The sequence below is a fragment of the Sander vitreus genome, chromosome 3 (assembly GCF_031162955.1).
Source record: "Sander vitreus isolate 19-12246 chromosome 3, sanVit1, whole genome shotgun sequence".
NCBI classification, from domain to species: Eukaryota; Metazoa; Chordata; class Actinopteri; order Perciformes; family Percidae; genus Sander; species Sander vitreus.
In genome coordinates, this window is record NC_135857.1 from 35925840 (window position 1) to 35945358 (window position 19519).

Here is a 19519-nt window from a genome sequence, read left to right on the forward strand (position 1 = left end):
GGCCCAGTAGGCCCGGTGTGACGCTCCACCATACGGCCCAGTAGGCCCGGTGTGAGGCTCCACCATACGGCCCAGTAGGCCCGGTGTGAGGCTCCACCATACGGCCCAGTAGGCCCGGTGTGACGCTCCACCATACGGCCCAGCAGGCCCGGTGTGAGGCTCCACCATACGGCCCAGTAGGCCCGGTGTGATGCTCCACCATACGGCCCAGTAGGCCCGGTGTGACGCTCCACCATACGGCCCAGCAGGCCCGGTGTGATGCATGCGAGTGGAGCATGATCATGGCACAGCTTTCTCCCCACCCAATTAGGCTAATAAAGTAATGTTTAAAAAAACACAAATGCTTGATCAAGGGCCCGGCCCCACACGCACACACGCACACACACACACACACACACACACACACACACACACACACACACACACACACACACACACACACACACACACACACACACACTATATATCTGAGTTCAGTGGGTCAGAGAAAGAGAAGTTATTCTGCTGCATCACTGGTTTCATACGACACAGAAACGAAACACAGAAACTGTGAAAAGAGAAATCAACGTTGTGTAAATAATTCTTCTTTTAAACTGTGCTGATGAAACATACGTTTACTTCTCTCTTGTTTGACTTGTTACTGCCCAGTTCACTCGCTGTTATTAAGTCTGTTATTATGGACACATGTTATTAAGGACAGTGGTTACGGTAATGTTTATGGTTATGGTAATAGAAATGGTGATGGTAATGGAATAATTTTCCCAAATTTTAAACCTTTTTAACCAGGAGGTTGGTTGATGGGTCAAACAAACACAGGACTTTCACCCAGGAGAGCAGGGTTCTCGTCCCGCTTGTCACGCTTGCTATAGTCGTTTTTTTCTTTCCTCCCGCGTGTCACAGAACCGTACGCCCACCCACGACCTTTTCCTTAACATAACTTCGTCAAAAGGGACGGAAATAGTCCCGACCAAGCACGTTTACTTACAGCGCTAAAGGGGACGTCAATAGTCCCGACCAAGAACGTTTACTTATAGCTCTAAAGAGACGTCAATAGTCCCGACCAAGCACGTTTACTTATAGCTCTAAAGGGACGGCAATAGTCCCGACCAAGAACGTTTACTTATAGCTCTAAAGAGACGTCAATAGTCCCGACCAAGCACGTTTACTTATAGCGCTAAAGGGACGACAATAGTCCCGACCAAGCACGTTTACTTATAGCTCTAAAGGGACGGCAATAGTCCCGACCAAGCACGTTTACTTATAGCGCTAAAGGGACGGCAATAGTCCCGACCAAGCACGTTTCCTTATAGCGCTAAAGGGACGGCAATAGTCCCGACTCAAGCACGCTTACTTATAGCGCTAAAGGGGACGTCAATAGTCCCGACCAAGCACGTTTACTTATAGCGCTAAAGGGGACGTCAATAGTCCCGACCAAGCATGTTTACTTATAGCGCTAAAGGGGACGGCAATAGTCCCGACCAAGCACGTTTACTTATAGCTCTAAAGGGGACGGCAATAGTCCCGACCAAGAACGTTTACTTATAGCGCTAAAGAGACGTCAATAGTCCCGACCAAGCACGTTTACTTATAGCTCTGAAAAGGGACGGCAATAGTCCCGACCAAGCACGTTTCCTTATAGCGCTAAAGGGACGGCAATAGTCCCGACCAAGCACGTTTACTTATAGCGCTAAAGGGGCGTCAATAGTCCCGACCAAGCACGTTTACTTATAGCGCTAAAGGGGACGGCAATAGTCCCGACCAAGCACGTTTACTTATAGCGCTAAAGGGACGGCAATAGTCCCGACCAAGCACGTTTACTTATAGCGCTAAAGGGACGTCAATAGTCCCGACCAAGCACGTTTACTTATAGCGCTAAAGGGACGGAAATAGTCCCGACCAAGCACGTTTACTTACAGCGCTAAAGGAGACTTTTAGCGTCAATAAGAATGACAAAGGCACCTGAACAAGCGTCCATATTTTACGAGATGAGTGTGAGGACGTGTTGCGGAAAAATAAGTAATCCACAGCGATCAGTAGATCCTCAAAAACGGTCACTGTGTATCCAGCAAGGCCTATACGAGCATCACATTCACAGCCAGCTCCGAACAGGTGAACGAGGCCTCTCCACTTCGCCGTTTAAACAAAGTGGAATAAACGTATACAAGTCCAAATCTACACAAAACCTGCAATCAATTAGTAAGATGACATCACATTATATTAGTATATACATGGCATTTAGGAAACCTTTATTGCAACGTTGGCACGGTAAGATGTCCAGACATAGTGCAACAGTAACTTTCGTTTTTTGCGTCCTGCTGCTCCCATCATCAGCCAGGTCATATTTTTTTTACTGAAGCAGTATATGAAATCTGATGTATTACCTACCACCATTTAGTTGTTTTGTGTTATTTAAAATATTTATAAAATATCTGGTCATGCCAGACGTAATTATTCCACTCATTTTTTAAACAATGCCTGCCCCCCACAAACTCATAAGTCAGACCCAAAGGGGTAAGCTCCATAGTCAGTATATATAATGGACCAGCAGACCCCGTGTCTCTGGACGGAGACCAGTGAAGGACGATAGAAGCTCTTTCCCGGTGATGGCTGAGCGTTACTGAGCAGCCTCCAACTGAGCTTGAAGACGTAGATGTGACGTGAGCAACCTGTCTGAAAGTTGGAAGTCTTCTGGTAGCTGTGCCAAGAGAAATCTCAATCATTCCCAATCTAGCAGAGACGGAGAGCGTAGGTATATGTAAGGAGATAACATGACACAGGCTCATTATTGATCACTGAAATGATAGTTAACATTAGTCATTACACTTAAACAGCTGATGGAAGTCCAAACTTCCTGAGAGCTTCTCCTGTACTATACGGTAACTCCTCTACTATGAGACAGGAAGTCTCGTGGTTATGACCCAATCGTTAGCCTATTGTTATAAAAACGTCGCTACGGAGCCATAACGTGAGCTACAAGGTAATGGAGCCTTTTATACATTGTCGTGTTTCTTTAGAAATAAACAACGGACAAATAGAGTCTTTAAACGCTTCAGATGTAAAGGTATTCTCTGTCAAAGTGACGTCAAAATGAATGGCAGTCAATGGGATGCTAACGGGATGCTAACGGGAGGTGATGGCTTTGTAGCATCAAAATGGCGCCATAGGAGGTGCGCGTTCTGAAGCGAAGGGGGTAAGCTTCTCCTTAATACATCCATGGGTCAGACACATCTAGGAAGGAGGGCCGAGACTAAGAGCTAAATGAAAAAATATGCACCAAACAAGCCACTTTGAAATGTTGCTGTTTTCATGAATACAAAAGTTGGGTGACCCCCCCCCCTGACGAAAATATGTTAGGTGACCCTCCCCTCAACAAAGAATAAAAAGACATGACCCTCCCCTATTTTCCTCCGGTGGTCCATTCCATAAATACCAAACGGTCCCTTATAACATTTTTCAATCTTTTCTTTTTTTGTTGTTGTTTTTAACACTATTTTTACTTTCTACACACACGCGCACACACACACACACACACACACACACACACACACTGTCCTGATAACTGGACGTTATCGTCCTGAAACAGGAAGTTGAGTCTGACTGCTTCGATTACATCATAATCACTTCCACCCAGCATGCACTGGGGCTCATCCCGGCATGTCTTCCCAGTGATTGATTACCTGGACCCAACCCTGACACACACACACACACACACACACACACACACACACACACACACAGACAGACAGAGAGACAGACAGACAGACAGACAGACAGACAGACAGACAGACAGAGAGATATACACAAACAAACACACGTATGCACATATATCACACACACACACACACACACACACACACACACACACACACACACACACACACACTAAACAAGCAGCTCTTACCTTTTTTCTTTGCTTTATGTAGAATAAAAAAGTAATCCACAACTTTTTTCCTTCAAGACTGTGACATCTCTGCCTCAGTGTGTGTGTGTGTGTGTCAGGAGCAGTTTGCTGGTCGATTTTACTCCGCAGTGAGTTCCAGTCTTGAGTTTTGTTTGACGGGTTCTCCTGGGCTCTCCTGCGTTCTCCTGGGTTCTCCTGGGCTCTCCTGGGTTCTCCTGGGCTCTCCTGGGTTCTCCTGGGCTCTCCTGGGTTCTCCTGGGCTCTCCTGGGCTCTCCTGGGCTCTCCTGGGCTCTCCTGGGTTCTGCTGGGCTCTCAACTGTCTGTGTTTCTGTCTTTTTGGGTTTCTATCCGTGTCGACTCGCTCCTCGCTGAGCTCGGGGAGTTCTGCTCCTTGTTTCCTGTTTGTTTTATTTTCTAGCTGCAGCAGGAAATGATCATCTTTTCCTCTTCCTCCTCACCCCCCCCCCAACTGACAACCCCCCACACACACACACACACACACACACACACACACACACACAGTAGAGACAACAGTAGAGAGACATCAGTAGAGAGTAGTATGAAGAGAGACAACAGTAGAGAGTAGTATGAAGAGAGACAGCAGTAGAGTAAAAAGTTGTAAAAAAAGTCAGATTTATAAAACCGTGTGTACGCACATCTGTAAGCAATGTTCCCATTATGAATCAGAGATTACCTACAAGTGTTCGTACGTGGATCAGCCTCTTATCCCGCCGTACACGCCCATTTTTAACCATAAATAGTCAATGCAAAGCATCTTGTGAATGCTGATCAGTATATGAATGACACTGGCAGTTGTTACACTGAATCATGACTGGCGGAGAAAAAGCAAAAAAATTCTCAGAAGTCTGTTTTATTTTGGTAGTCTGGTTTTCGGTCTTGTCTTGTCTGGTTTTACTTCCTGTCTTTTGGATTTCCCGCCCTTGTAATTGTCTGATGTGTCTCACCTGTTTCCCAGCCCTTGTGTCACCTGTTTCTTGTTACCTTGTTACCCTGTGTATTTAGTCTTTGTGTTCCCCTTGTCTTGTGTCAGATCATTGTATTGTTTTCTGTATGGTATTCTATGTGAGGTTGTGTTAGTCTACCCTTTGTTTTGGACTCCGGTTTTTGTATTCTTTGACTTTTGGATTCCTGGACATTTGGTGATTTTTTTTTGCCCAGCTGTCTTCACTGCTTGGATTTTGGTTATTAAACCTTTTGAACTCGACATTGCCTGATGTGTCTGCATTTGCAACATGTTCTCACACTCATCTCGTAAAATATGGACACTTGGTCAGGTGCCTTTGTCAGGTGCCTTTGTCGTTCTTATTGATGCTAAAAGTCTCCTTTAGCGCTTTAAGTAAACGTGCTTGGTCGGGACTATTGTCGTCCCTTTAGGGCTATAAGTAAATGCGCTTGGTCGGGACTATTGACGTCCCTTTAGGGCTATAAGTAAACGCGCTTGGTCAGGACTATTGCCGTCCCTTTAGGGCTATAAGTAAACGCGCTTGGTCAGGACTATTGCCGTCCCTTTAGGGCTATAAGTAAACGCGCTTGGTCGGGACTATTGCCGTCCCTTTAGGGCTATAAGTAAACGCGCTTGGTCGGGACTATTGCCGTCCCTTTAGCGCTATAAGTAAACGCGCTTGGTCGGGACTATTGCCGTCCCTTTAGGGCTATAAGTAAACGCGCTTGGTCGGGACTATTGCCGTCCCTTTAGCGCTATAAGTAAACGCGCTTGGTCGGGACTATTGCCGTCCCTTTAGCGCTATAAGTAAACGCGCTTGGTCGGGACTATTGCCGTCCCTTTTGACGCAGTTATGTTAAGGAAAAGGTCGTGGGTGGGCTTACGGTTCTGTGACACGCGGGAACTACGGGACGGTTGGGTTTAGGAAAGGGTCGTGGCTGGGCGTACGGTTCTGTTACACGCGGGAGGAAAGTAAACAGCTATAGCAAGCGTGACGAGCGGGACGCAAACCCCGGTCTCCTGGGTGAAAGTCCTGTGTCACCCAGCCTGCTCCTTTGCCTACTACTCCAAGTCCTATCAGTTCTCCACCTGGAGGAGAGCCAGAGACTTTTTTGACCATATTCCAGTATATTGCTAGGTGTGCTAAACGGACAGAGGAGGCCAAAGCCGCCAGCCTTCAAGCTGGAAGACAATGGTCCAGTTCGCCTTCTTGCAGCTCCCCTGGACACCTGTCTATCGGCTCAACGGCAACCTGCTCTGCGGGCACCCTCAACAACAAGCAGTCCTTTGAGGGGACCCGCCTGGCTATATTTCCTGGGAACCGTGGAGGCCGCAAGAGAGGACGTGGCCGATATGGGTCCCGACGCCATTCCCTGCTTCAACCTCTCTTCAGTCCCGAGCCCGAGCTGTCCAGCGAGCCAGAGCCTGAGCTGTCCAGTGTTCCAGAGCTGACCAGTGTCCCCGAGCTGACCAGTGTTCCCGAACTGACCAGTATTCCTGAACTGACCAGTGTTCCTGAACTCCAGCTGACGTGCAGCCTCCTTCACCTCGGCTCCAGAGGTGCACCATCTTCATCATCCTGCTCGGCTGCCAGCGGGGTTCTGTCCTCAGTGCCGGCCTCCAGAGAGACTTCGCGGTCCTGTCCGCCCTTCAGAGAGTATTCACCGTCGTGCTTGGCCGCCTGAGGGGTATCGTTTTCGCCGGCAGTCTCCAGAGGGGTTTCGCCTTCTTCGCAACTGTCCCCAGTTACCAAGTTCCCACTGTCCCCAGTTACCACTGTCCCCAGTTCCCATTGTCCCCAGTTCCCGAGTTCTGGTCAGGTGTGCGTGTATGCATGTGCGTGAGTGTGTGCGTCTGTGTGTGTGTTGTCTTCTTGTCCACCATTTTTTGTTGTCATTTTTTTTCCAACGTTTTTTAAGCTTTTTATTACTTTTTGGACCAACCTCTGCCGACGGTCGGCTGTCAGGTTAGTGTGTCAGAGCCTTAAAGCTCCTGGAGGCCCATTTGGGTTTTTTGTTTATCGGGCTGTATAATAATGAAATAAAATTAACTTGAAAGTTGCTGCAAATAAATCTGCATAATTGTGGCCTCTCTCTCTCTCTCCAGATACAGGCCAGTAGGTTCAGATCCAGATGTGCAACCTTTAATGGGGGATACCGTTGAGTTAACTAGTGTGCAGTTTGAATCAATAAAATAATAAATACTTCTTAAAGTTTAAATGTTACAAGATTGAATTGTTTTGTGAATGGTTGATATTTGATATCATTTTATTAACTTTATGTTCTATTCTCTACTGTTGTCTCTCTACATACTACTCTCTACTGCAGTCTCTCTTCATACTACTCTCTACAGTTGTCTCTACTGTTGTCTCTCTACATACTACTCTCTACTGCTGTCTCTCTTCATACTACTCTCTACTGTTGTCTCCCTACAGTTGTCTCTACTGTTGTCTCTCTACATACTACTCTCTACTGTTGTCTCTCTACATACTACTCTCTACTGCTGTCTCTCTTCATACTACTCTCTACTGTTGTCTCCCTACAGTTGTCTCTACTGTTGTCTCTCTACATACTACTCTCTACTGCTGTCTCTCTTCATACTACTCTCTACTGCTGTCTCTCTACATACTACTTTTTTACAGATATTTTAGAATGACAGTTTTAAAAACCTTTCAGTGTTCAACACCAGAGAGTTTGTTTTACTTCCCATTCAAATAAGTCTCTTTCAGTCTCAGGGTTCTCACATTCATCACAGGCTGAATTAGTGCCAACGATGCATTTTTTAATGTAGTGTCTGATGTGTCCCAGGGTGGAGCCCGTCTACAGTTTCCCTCCATTAAAACGTGTTGAGAGATTTTGGGGTCCCCAGCAGGCACTCCCCCCCCTCCTCATGTGAAACCTGCAGCACTGCTCTCCAAGAGGCTGAGGAACTTCTCATTCATAAGACAGAGAGAGGATGTTGGAGATGAAAAAGTAGACAAAATACGAAAAAGTTTTTTAAAAAAAAGTGGAGAGAATATAGAGAAAACAAAACATCGAAGAAAAGTGACAAAATATTTAAAAAAGCAGCAAAAATGTAGGAAATGAGAGGGAAAACCGTTTCCTTTTCTCTTCAAACAGGACATGAACCCCGGTCTCCTGGGTGGAAGTCCTGAACATGAAGCGCTGACACACACACACACACACCTGAAGTCGGTCTTCTTGTGCAGGAGTTTCTTTGCAACAGTGTTCTTTAAATTGATGTTTTAATAACTTAAACATACAGAACATCTAATGGCAGCCCCAGTTTAAAAGATTTTTAATACCCTTTAGAAATAAATTCAATACCAACTTCATAGCCATACTGGGATAAGTATGTAGGATGTAATGGGATATCAGAAAGGATTGTTTAGGCTATAAAAAGACTTATTCACCAGGTACAAACACACTTTGTGACTAAACAATAAAGGAGTTATTTAATCTAATGAAAGGACGATAGAAATATAAGACTTTCTAAAGAAATATAACACTTTTTTTACATTACATAACATGTCTTTTAACCAACGCAACATCCAGTGAACTGCTTTCAACCTTGAAGGTACAAACTCTGGACAGAAAGAAGTAAGATGTGTAAAAAGATGCAGTCAGAAGAGATGTGTTTTCAGCCTGCGGCAGATGTGAAGGCTTTTGGCCGTCCTTAAGTCAATAGGGCCTTGTTTTTCAAATGTTAAACTGAAGACATTTATTTGTTAGCCCTCTTAGATACCAACGTTTCTTTCCGTCTTCAATATGCCGCTGCTTTGTGCCTGATATGCTTCCTGACAGCGTTATGCAAATCTCTCGCTGAAGTTGAACATTTTAAGTGACTTGCTATGTGTCACGATATCTCAAGTGTGTGGCGAGGCTTGGACCCAAATGCAGTTTAGAAGTAATTTATTAAAACAAAAACAGTCTTACACAAAATGTCCTCCGGAAGGTAGCCAGGCAGGAAACAAACGAAACACAGACTCCGACATACAGAAACAGCAGGAAACAAAATACAATGATCCAACAAGAGACAAAGACAGAACAGGAACTAAATACACCAGGTAACGAGGACTAACACCGGACAGGTTACACAACAGGTGGAACAAATCAGGGTCGGGCAGAACAATCAAAAAGGCGGGAAACAAACAAAGACAGGAAGAAAGCTAGACAAGACAAGGGAGACAAGACAGACTACAAAATAAAACAGGAAACAGAACATAACAGAAAAACAAGACTACCAGAATAAGACCAAACCCTGACACTATGTCCAGCCAACGCCCTGCCACGCCCTGCTGTGCTCTACGACACCATGAACTATTATAACTATTACAATATCTTTATTGTGACTATTATTGCCACTGTTCATCACACACCCAACCAGCACCGTCAGACACCACCTACCAAGAGTCTGGGTCTGTCCCGTCAGACACCCCCTACCAAGAGTCTGGGTCTGTCCCGTCAGACACCTCCTACCAAGAGCCTGGGTCTGTCCCGTCAGACACCTCCTACCAAGAGCCTGGGTCTGTCCCATCAGACACCTCCTACCAAGAGTCTGGGTCTGTCCCGTCAGACACCACCTACTAAGAGCCTGGGTCTGTCCCATCAGACACCTCCTACCAAGAGCCTGGGTCTGTCCCGTCAGACACCTCCTACCAAGAGTCTGGGTCTGTCCCGTCAGACACCACCTACCAAGAGCCTGGGTCTGTCCCATCAGACACCTCCTACCAAGAGCCTGGGTCTGTCCCGTCAGACACCTCTTACCAAGAGTCTGGGTCTGTCCCGTCGGACACCACCTACCAAGAGCCTGGGTCTGTCCCATCAGACACCTCCTACCAAGAGCCTGGGTCTGTCCCGTCAGACACCTCCTACCAAGAGTCTGGGTCTGTCCCGTCAGACACCCCCTACCAAGAGCCTGGGTCTGTCCCGTCAGACACCCCTACCAAGAGCCTGGGTCTGTCCCGTCAGACACCTCCTACCAAGAGTCTGGGTCTGTCCCGTCAGACACCTCCTACCAAAAGCCTGGGTCTGTCCCAGGTTTCTCCCTAAAAGGGAGTTTTTCCTCGCCACTGTCGCACTTACGCATTCATGCATACTCTTGGGGGAATCACTGGAATTGTTGGGTCCTTGTAAATTATAGAGTGTGGTCTAGACCGACTCTATCTGTAAAGTGTCCTGAGATAATTCCTGTTATGATTTGACACTATAAATAAAATTGAATTGAATTGAAGTGCGAGAGGGTAACTTTGGGTTCAACATTGGGGGGTTGAGATCTCCAACTATCTCGGGAGGTCCTGCGACATTGAGAAAAGAGACAAAAACATTAAAAAAATTCTCATCGTCAAAAGGCGCCAAATGTCAGAAAAGGTGCGATAGACTTTGGAAAAAACCCTCCAGAAAGGCGGCAAAAATGTTGAAAAAATTGTCCAAAAAATCCTTGAAAAAAAGAGACAAAAACAAATCAGGGTCGGGCAGAACAATCAAAAAGGCGGGAAACAAACAAAGACAGGAAGAAAGCTAGACAAGACAAGGGAGACAAGACAGACTACAAAATAAAACAGGAAACAGAACATAACAGAAAAACAAGACTACCAGAATAAGACCAATAAGACCAAAAATACCAAAACCCTGACACTATGTCCAGCCAACGCCCTGCCACGCCCTGCTGTGCTCTACGACACCATGAACTATTATAACTATTACAATATCTTTATTGTGACTATTATTGCCACTGTTCATCACACACCCAACCAGCACCGTCAGACACCACCTACCAAGAGTCTGGGTCTGTCCCGTCAGACACCCCCTACCAAGAGTCTGGGTCTGTCCCGTCAGACACCCCCTACCAAGAGTCTGGGTCTGTCCCGTCAGACACCCCCTACCAAGAGCCTGGGTCTGTCCCGTCAGACACCTCCTACCAAGAGTCTGGGTCTGTCCCGTCAGACACCCCCTACTAAGAGCCTGGGTCTGTCCCATCAGACACCTCCTACCAAGAGCCTGGGTCTGTCCCGTCAGACACCTCCTACCAAGAGCCTGGGTCTGTCCCGTCAGACACCTCCTACCAAGAGTCTGGGTCTGTCCCGTCAGACACCTCCTACCAAGAGCCTGGGTCTGTCCCGTCAGACACCTCCTACCAAGAGTCTGGGTCTGTCCCGTCAGACACCACCTACTAAGAGCCTGGGTCTGTCCCATCAGACACCTCCTACCAAGAGCCTGGGTCTGTCCCGTCAGACACCTCCTACCAAGAGCCTGGGTCTGTCCCGTCAGACACCTCCTACCAAGAGTCTGGGTCTGTCCCGTCAGACACCTCCTACCAAAAGCCTGGGTCTGTCCCAGGTTTCTCCCTAAAAGGGAGTTTTTCCTCGCCACTGTCGCACTTACGCATTCATGCATACTCTTGGGGGAATCACTGGAATTGTTGGGTCCTTGTAAATTATAGAGTGTGTGTAGAAACACGGAGAATAATTCAGAAGCTACATGCTAACAACAGTAGCTACATTAAGATGACCAGACGCCCCCGGTTTCCGGGGAGAGTCCCCAGTTTTGGTGACCTGTCCCCGGTTCCATCAATCCTGCTTGCAAGTGTCCGCTCATTAGACAAAAACTGGACTACATCCAACTTCAACGAAACTCCCAACGCGAGTTCAGAGACTGCTGTGTTTTTGTTGTTGTGGAAACAACAGTGTAGCGGACCATCCAGCCTGTTTCTCTGTCGCCGGGTAAGAGTGGAGATGGGCTGTGTTAATACGGACTTATGCAGAAATGAGCTGCTCATTAACCGGTGACCACTGGACGTCAGTGAGTAATCAACATTATTTAGGAGTTACTAAACACTAGATGGACTCTGGTAAGGATAGGGATCTTTAGTTTTTAGTTAGGGACTTGGAGGAATTGTGCAATAATGACAGATTCACACATTTTTCTTTGTTTACAGTAAATAAATAATTACAAATCTTAAAATCCAGTTCATAAAGTCACTTTCTTTGCATTCATTTGATTCCCAGTTAAGATCCTCTGGTAAGAACGGCTTCCATTGTTAATATGTATTTAAAAACTGTTCTGAAATGCAAAATAATAGAATTTTAATCATGTGATAAAATATGAATTAAAAAAATTAATCGTTTGACAGCCCTAATAAACACAATACCTTATTTGGAGGTATTAACAATTCTGAGCTGAAAATGTCCCCAGATTTTGTCTCAGAACTCTGGTCACCTTAAGGTACATCCTAACAACAGTAGCTACATGCTAACAACAGTAGCTACATCCTAACAACAGTAGCTACATCCTGACAACAGTAGCTACATCCTAACAACAGTAGCTACATGCTAACAACAGTAGCTACATCCTGACAACAGTAGCTACATCCTAACAACAGTAGCTTCATCCTAACAACAGTAGCTACCTCTTAACAACAGTAGCTACATGCTAACAAAAGTAGCTACATCTTAACAACAGTAGCTACATCCTAACAACAGTAGCTACATGCTAACAACAGTAGCTACATCTTAACAACTAGATACATCCTAACAACAGTAGCTACATGCTAACAACAGTAGCTACATCTTAACAACAGTAGCTACATCCTAACAACAGTAGCTACATGCTAACAACAGTAGCTACATCCTAACAACAGTAGCTACATGCTAACAACAGTAGCTACATCCTGACAACAGTAGCTACATCCTAACAACAGTAGCTACATGCTAACAACAGTAGCTACATCTTAACAACAGTAGCTACATCCTAACAACAGTAGCTACATGCTAACAACAGTAGCTACATCCTAACAGTAGCTACATGCTAACAACAGTAGCTACATCCTGGCAACAGTAGCTACATCCTAACAACAGTAGCTACATGCTAACAACAGTAGCTACCTCCTGACAATAGTAGCTACATCCTAACAACAGTAGCTACATCCTAACAACAGTAGCTACATGCTAACAACAGTAGCTACATGCTAACAACAGTAGCTACATCCTGACAACAGTAGCTACATCCTGACAACAGTAGCTACATCCTAACAACAGTAGCTACATGCTAACAACAGTAGCTACATCCTAACAACAGTAGCTACACCCTAACAACAGTAGCTACATGCTGACAACAGTAGCTACATCCTAACAACAGTAGCTACATGCTAACAACAGTAGCTACATCCTAACAACAGTAGCTACATGCTAACAACAGTAGCTACAGCCTAACAACAGTAGCTACATGCTAACAACAGTAGCTACATGCTAACAACAATGTATAAAAGAATAATTCAGTAAAGTGTGAATATGATTCGTCTGTGAAGTCTTTGGTTTCACCCACCCAACAAACAAACTGAACTCAGATGAAAAAAATCAACAGAAAATAAGGACTTTTCCTGATCTTTACCCAAAATACATAATATCATTTAATTGATTCAGAAACAAACACATGCAATGGCGTCTCCCTCCACGGACGCCGACTCCAACTGCTCACGGATCAGAAACCAATGGCCCGTATCTGGAGACAAACAAACAAACAAAAGACACAATTATGCAGAAGATTTGTGGCAACTTTCTGTTATGTCTCGTCAAGTTTGCTAAGTTTAGTCACTCATGTCTTGTCTTGTTGTGCACTTCCTGTTTTATTTTGTATTCACTTTCCCTCTCGTTTCAGACCCTGACTTCCTCCCTTTGTGTGATTTTCCCGCCAGTGTGATTGCCTACCCCGCCCCTGATTGTTTTCACCTGTTTTCTCCTACCTCGTGTATAAATGTTCCTTGTCTCCCTTTGTCTTGTGCCAGTTTGTCTTGTTTGCTCCACGTGAACGTGTCGTCCAGATTTCTAGCCATACCTTCATGTTTCCAGGTTTTTGTTAATTGCTTTTGTATAGTGACTGATCCTCTTCGTGAGCGCTTTTTGTTGAACCTTTTTTGCCAAGTAAAGTTTTTGTTAAAACTTTCTACTGAGTTAAAGGGGTGATAGAATGATGATTTAGGGTATTTCACACTGTTCCTTAAGGTCTCCTAATAGAGTATGTAACATTGGTTGGGCTGAACATTGCCCTTAACTACCCTGTGACTATGGCTCTATTTGGAACAAGAGCTTTTCTTCCAAATATGGTCTGCTCATGAATATTTAGATGAGCTGCGCGCTGATTGGTTTGAGCGAAACCACATACAAACACATTGGAGACGAGACAGCAGGTCTCATATTTCAGACACTGCAAAGTTATACGTTGTTTGTCTACTATTTTGTTATTAAATTCACTTCTGAGACTTTTTTATGCGAGAAATCAAATATATAAAGCTCAAATATGGGACGTTTTACGAAAATTGATGGCTAATTGCAAATTTGGTAAGACGTGTCGGACTTCAGGAGCTCCACACAGTCTGACGAGAAAACGGCAACCTCCATACCCAGTGAAAGTCACCGTTTCTCGGCTACTGGACTACTGGGGCTTGGGGCTCCGCGGAGCTCCGTGGAGCTGGCTGGCTGCCAGCTGTCGGCATAACTAGAGTATATTTAGTTTGAATTTCGTCAAGCCACTTATATAACATCTACCCCAAGGTCTTATAAAGCTAACTATGGCGTCCGATTTCAATTTAATGCATTTTTGTGAATTTGAGGGGTTTCGTTAGCTGCTACTGTCCCTTCAATCCTATAAATCACGACTAGCTGCAGGCCCTGGAGCTCCATCAGGGCCTCGGCATTTTGTAGTCCAGTAACCCAGAAACGGTGACTTTGCGCGGGTATGGAGCGTCGTTGGCTTCCCTTCGTGACGGAGATCCAGCTAGCTCACAGCGAGCCGGAGTCTATGATGTAGGACACGCCGGGCGGCGAGGCAGCACCGGCCGCTGTCACGTAGCCTGCTGAGCTCCTGCTGAACTGCGACACACAGTTGGACAAAATTTGCAATTAGCCATCAATTTTCGTAAAACGTCCCCTATTTGACCTCTACATAGTTGATTTCTCGCATAAAAAGGTCTCAGAAGTGAATTTAGTAATTAAATAGCGGACCTCTGGAATTAAAGATCTGCGTGACCTAGCTAGATTCAGAAGACTAGCTGAGCTCAGGTCAGAGGTGTAGCCTATGTAAATGTTGGGGCGTGACAAAGACTAGGAGTTGAGATCATGACGTCAACTTTTAGCTTTGTTGAGATTCGCCCATTTTCAGCAGCAGTTTTAAAATGTGAGATTTGCAGAGGAAAGGGGTATCAATGGGATTTTGAGCTTCTATGTATGTCCTATTTATCCACCGAACTGTCGTTATTCAACTATGACAAGGTAACATCGGTTTTGCATTCTATCAGCCCTTTAAGAGTCGTGCATTTGAGTCCACCAGTCTCGAGTCTGAGGTTGTTACACTTTCAAGTCTGACCTGGTTGTAACATGGATTCTATCGCGTCTGAACACAGTACAGCAGAGATCAGTTGCTGGGAACCTGCCTAGTGTATCAGATGTAATCTTAAACTTACCAGACTGTATACGAAAGGATCACAGGCCTGGATCCTCGACGTGGCAAAGAAACAAGAGGGGAAGACGTGGAGGCGTCAGACTATGCCTGAGAAAGCAGGGTATGGGACGGGTCCCCCTGCCCACGATGATAATGGGGAATGTGCAATCCCTTAGAAATAAGGTCGATGAACTCCAGGGAAATGTCCAGCTACAGAAGGACTTCAGGGAATGCTGCGTCTTGGTCTTCACGGAGACCTGGTTGTCCAACCGGGACATGGACTGAGACCGATGGATTGACGGCTTTGGATTGCCTGTTCGGATGGACCGGGAGGCCAGTGCATCGGGAAAGACACTTGGTGGCGGGGTATGTGTGTACTTTAATAGACGTTATTGTACCTCTGTGACTGTTAGAGAAAAAAATCTGCTGGCCCGATATCGAGCTCCTGTCTGTGTCACTGCACCCATTTTATCTGCCACGGTACATAACCCGAGGGCAAATGCCACCATTGCGTGCACTGTGATTTCTGACGTACTGCAAAAACTACAGTCACTCTCCCCAGACGCGCCAAACTTTCTATCTATTCTTTTTGACCTGTCGCTCTTACTTAAATTTTAATGAAAGATTTGGAGAAATTGATAAGGTCGCAGATTTTAAGGACCACTGAACATGCATTGGATCCCATGCAATTTGCCTAAACACCTTGAGGGAAGTGGGTCCCATGCACACATTATTTTTATTGATTTTTCATCTGCTTTTAATACAATTCAACCTTATCTTTTAGCTAACCGCCTCGTTGAGCAATTTGATTTTCGTCCTAATCTTGTTGGTTGGATTTTTGATTTTTTTGACAAACAGGACACAGAGAGTAAGGGTGAACGGAGCTCTGTCTGGTCAGCTTTGCTCTTCTGCTCTTCACCACAGGGGTGCGTGCTCTCCCCCCTCCTGTTCATCCTATATACGAACACGTGTCAGAGCAAATATGTAAATAAGACCATTATTAAATATGCGGACGACTCCGTCATAGTCAGTCTGCTCCATAAAAATGACAGAGGTCATGGTCCAATAATTGGACCACAAATCGGCCATAAATCTTCTCCTACACCCCCTGCTCCCCCCGCCCCCCAACTACAGACCCTCATATTTACAGCCCCCCTCCCACAGAATAGTCCCAATGTCCCTGATATAAGCTACAGTCTCTGGCTGCCAGCAGTCTCCACCTCAGAGAGCTGCCGAGTTTCTTATTGGGAACTATTGAGGAATTTGGTTTTGGCGCTTTTTATATTATATTATATTATAATAATATTATTATATTTTATTTATATACTATATAACAAACCTACAGCTCATTTGTTTTGACTTGTACTGTTGTAGGTCTCCGGGAACCATCACCTTATCGTGGTGGAGAGGTTTGTGTGTCCCTATGAACCTGAGGGCTGTGTTGTCTGGAGCTTTGTGCTCCTGGTAGGGTCTCCCAAGGCAAAGTGGTCTCAGGTGAGGGGCCAGACAAAGAATGGTTCAAAAATCCTATGAAAAATCGAGGAAGGGATGAAGTGACCCTGCCTGGAGGAAGCCCGGGGCCCCCGTCTGGAGCCAGGCCCAGATGGAGGGCTCGTCAGCGAGCGTCTGGTGGCCGGGTTTGCCACGGAGCCCGGTCGGGCACAGCCCGAAAAAGCTACGTGGCGGACATCCCTCCATCCCATGGGCCCACCACCTGTGGGAGGAACCGCTGGGGTCGGGTGCGCTGCCACATGGGTGGCAGTGAAGGTCAGGGGCCTCGACGGACCAGACCCGGGCAGCAGAGGCTGGCTCTGGGGGACGTGGAATGTCACCTCTCTGTGGGGGGAAGGAGCCGGAACTTGTGCGGGAGGTGGAGCGCTACCGGCTAGATCTGGTGGGGGCTTACCTCTACGCACAGTCTTGGTTCTGGAACCATACTCCTGGATAGGGGTTGGACTCTTTTCTTCTCCGGAGTTGCCCAGGGTGTGAGGCGCCGGGCGGGTGTGGGGATACTCACAAGCCCCCCGGCTGAGCGCCGCTACGTTGGAGTTTAACCCGGTGGACGAGAGGGTCGCCTCCCTACGCCTGCGGGTTGTGGGGGGGGAAAACTCTGACTGTTGTTTGTGCATATGCACCAAACAAGAGTTCAGAGTATTCGGCCTTCTTGGAAACCTTGAGTGGAGTCCTGCATGGGGGCTCCAGTCGGGGACTCCATAGTTCTGCTGGGGGACTTCAACGCGCACGTGGGTAATGATGGAGACACATGGAGAGGCGTGATTGGGAGGAACGGCCTCCCTGATCTAAACCAGAGTGGTTGTTTGTTGTTGGACTTCTGTGCTAGTCATGGATTGTCTATAACGAACACCATGTTCGAACATAGGGATGCTCATAAGTGTACTTGGTACCAGAGCACCCTAGGCCAAAGGTCAATGATCGATTTTATAATCGTTTCATCTGATCTGAGGCCATATGTTTTGGACACTCGGGTGAAGAGAGGGGCGGAGCTGTCAACCGATCACCATCTGGTGGTGAGTTGGGTCAGGGGTGGGGGAAGACTCTGGACAGACCTGGTAAGCCCAAACGGGTAGTGCGGGTAAATTGGGGAACGTCTGAGGAGGCCCCTGTCCGACAGACTTTCAACTCACACCTCCGGGCGGAGCTTTTCGTGCATCCCTGTGGAGGCTGGGGGCATTGAACCTGAGTGGACAATGTTCAAAGTTTCCATTGCTGAAGCTGCGGTGAGGAGCTGTGGTCTTAGGGTCTTAGGTGCCTCAAGGGGCGGTAACCCACGAACACCGTGGTGGACACCGGTGGTCAGGGAAGCCGTCCGATTGAAGAAGGAGTCTTTCCGGGATATGTTATCCCAGACGACTCCGGAGGCAGTTGCAAGGTACCGAAGGGCCCGAAGGGCTGCAGCCTCTGCCGTGAAAGAGGCAAAGCAGCGTGTGTGGGAGAAGTTCGGAGAAGACATGGAGAAGGACTTTCGGTCGGCACCAAGGTACTTCTGGAAAACCGCTCGCCACCTCAGGAGGGGGAAGGGGAACCATCCAAGCTGTGTACAGTAAGGATGGGACGCTGTTGACCTCAACTGAGGAGGTAATAGGGCGGTGGAAGGAGCACTTTGAGGAACTCCTAAATCCGACTAATACGCCCTCTATGGTAGAGGCAGAGCTGGAGGATGAGGGGGGGATTGGCATCAATTTCCCTGGTGGAGGTTGCTGAGGTAGTTAAACAACTCCACAGTGGCAAAGCCCCCAGGAATTGATGAGATCCGTCCAGAAATGCTTAAAGCTCTGGGTGTGGAGGGGTTGTCTTGGTTGACACGCTCTTCAACATTGCGTGGAAGTCTGGGACGGTGCCTAAGGAGTGGCAGACCGGGGTGGTGGTTCCCTTTTTAAAAAAAGGGGGGACCAGAGGGTGTGTGCCAATTACAGGGGTATCACACTTCTCAGCCTCCCGGTAAAGTCTACTCCAAGGTGCTGGAAAGGAGGGTTCGGTCGATAGTCGAATCTCAGGTTGAAGAGGAACAATGCGGATTCCGTCCCTGGTCGTGGAACAACGGACCAGATCTTTACTCGCAAGGATCCTGGAGGGAGCCTGGGAGTATGCCCAACCAGTCTACATGTGTTTTGTGGATCTGGAGAAGGCGTATGACCGGGTGCCCCGGGAGATACTGTGGGAGGTGCTGCGGGAGTACAGGGTGAGGGGGTCCCTTCTCAGGGCCATCCACCTCTGTACGACCAAAGCGAGAGCTGTGTCCGGGTTCTCGGCAGTAAGTCGGACTCGTTTCAGGTGAGAGTTGGCCTCCGCCAGGGCTGCGCTTTGTCACCAATCCTGTTTGTAGTATTTATGGACAGGATATCGAGGCGTAGTCGGGGTGGAGAGGGGTTGCAGTTCGGTGGGCTGGGGATCTCATCGCTGCTTTTTGCAGATGATGTGGTCCTGATGGCATCATCGGCCTGTGACCTTCAGCACTCACTGGATCGGTTCGCAGCCGAGTGTGAAGCGGCTGGGATGAGGATCAGCACCTCTAAATCGGAGGCCATGGTTCTCAGCAGGAAACCGATGGAGTGCCTTCTCCAGGTAGGGAATGAGTCCTTACCCCAAGTGAAGGAGTTCAAGTACCTTGGGGTCTTGTTCGCGAGTGAGGGGACAATGGAGCGGGAGATTGGTCGGAGAATCGGCACAGCAGGTGCGGTATTACATTCAATTTATCGCAC

General features: G+C 47.0%; 1 protein-coding gene across 1 annotated transcript in view; it reads right to left on the reverse strand.

Moving 5' to 3' along the window:
* LOC144515981 (exocyst complex component 3-like protein 2) overlaps positions 1 to 4255 on the reverse strand; it is a 68647-nt gene extending 64392 nt beyond the window's left edge. The window contains exon 1 of the mRNA XM_078247220.1: positions 3902 to 4255. The gene's annotated coding sequence lies outside the window, so the exon portion shown is untranslated. The remainder of the gene's footprint in view (positions 1 to 3901) is intronic.
* Between the last annotated feature and the right edge of the window lie 15264 nt (positions 4256 to 19519).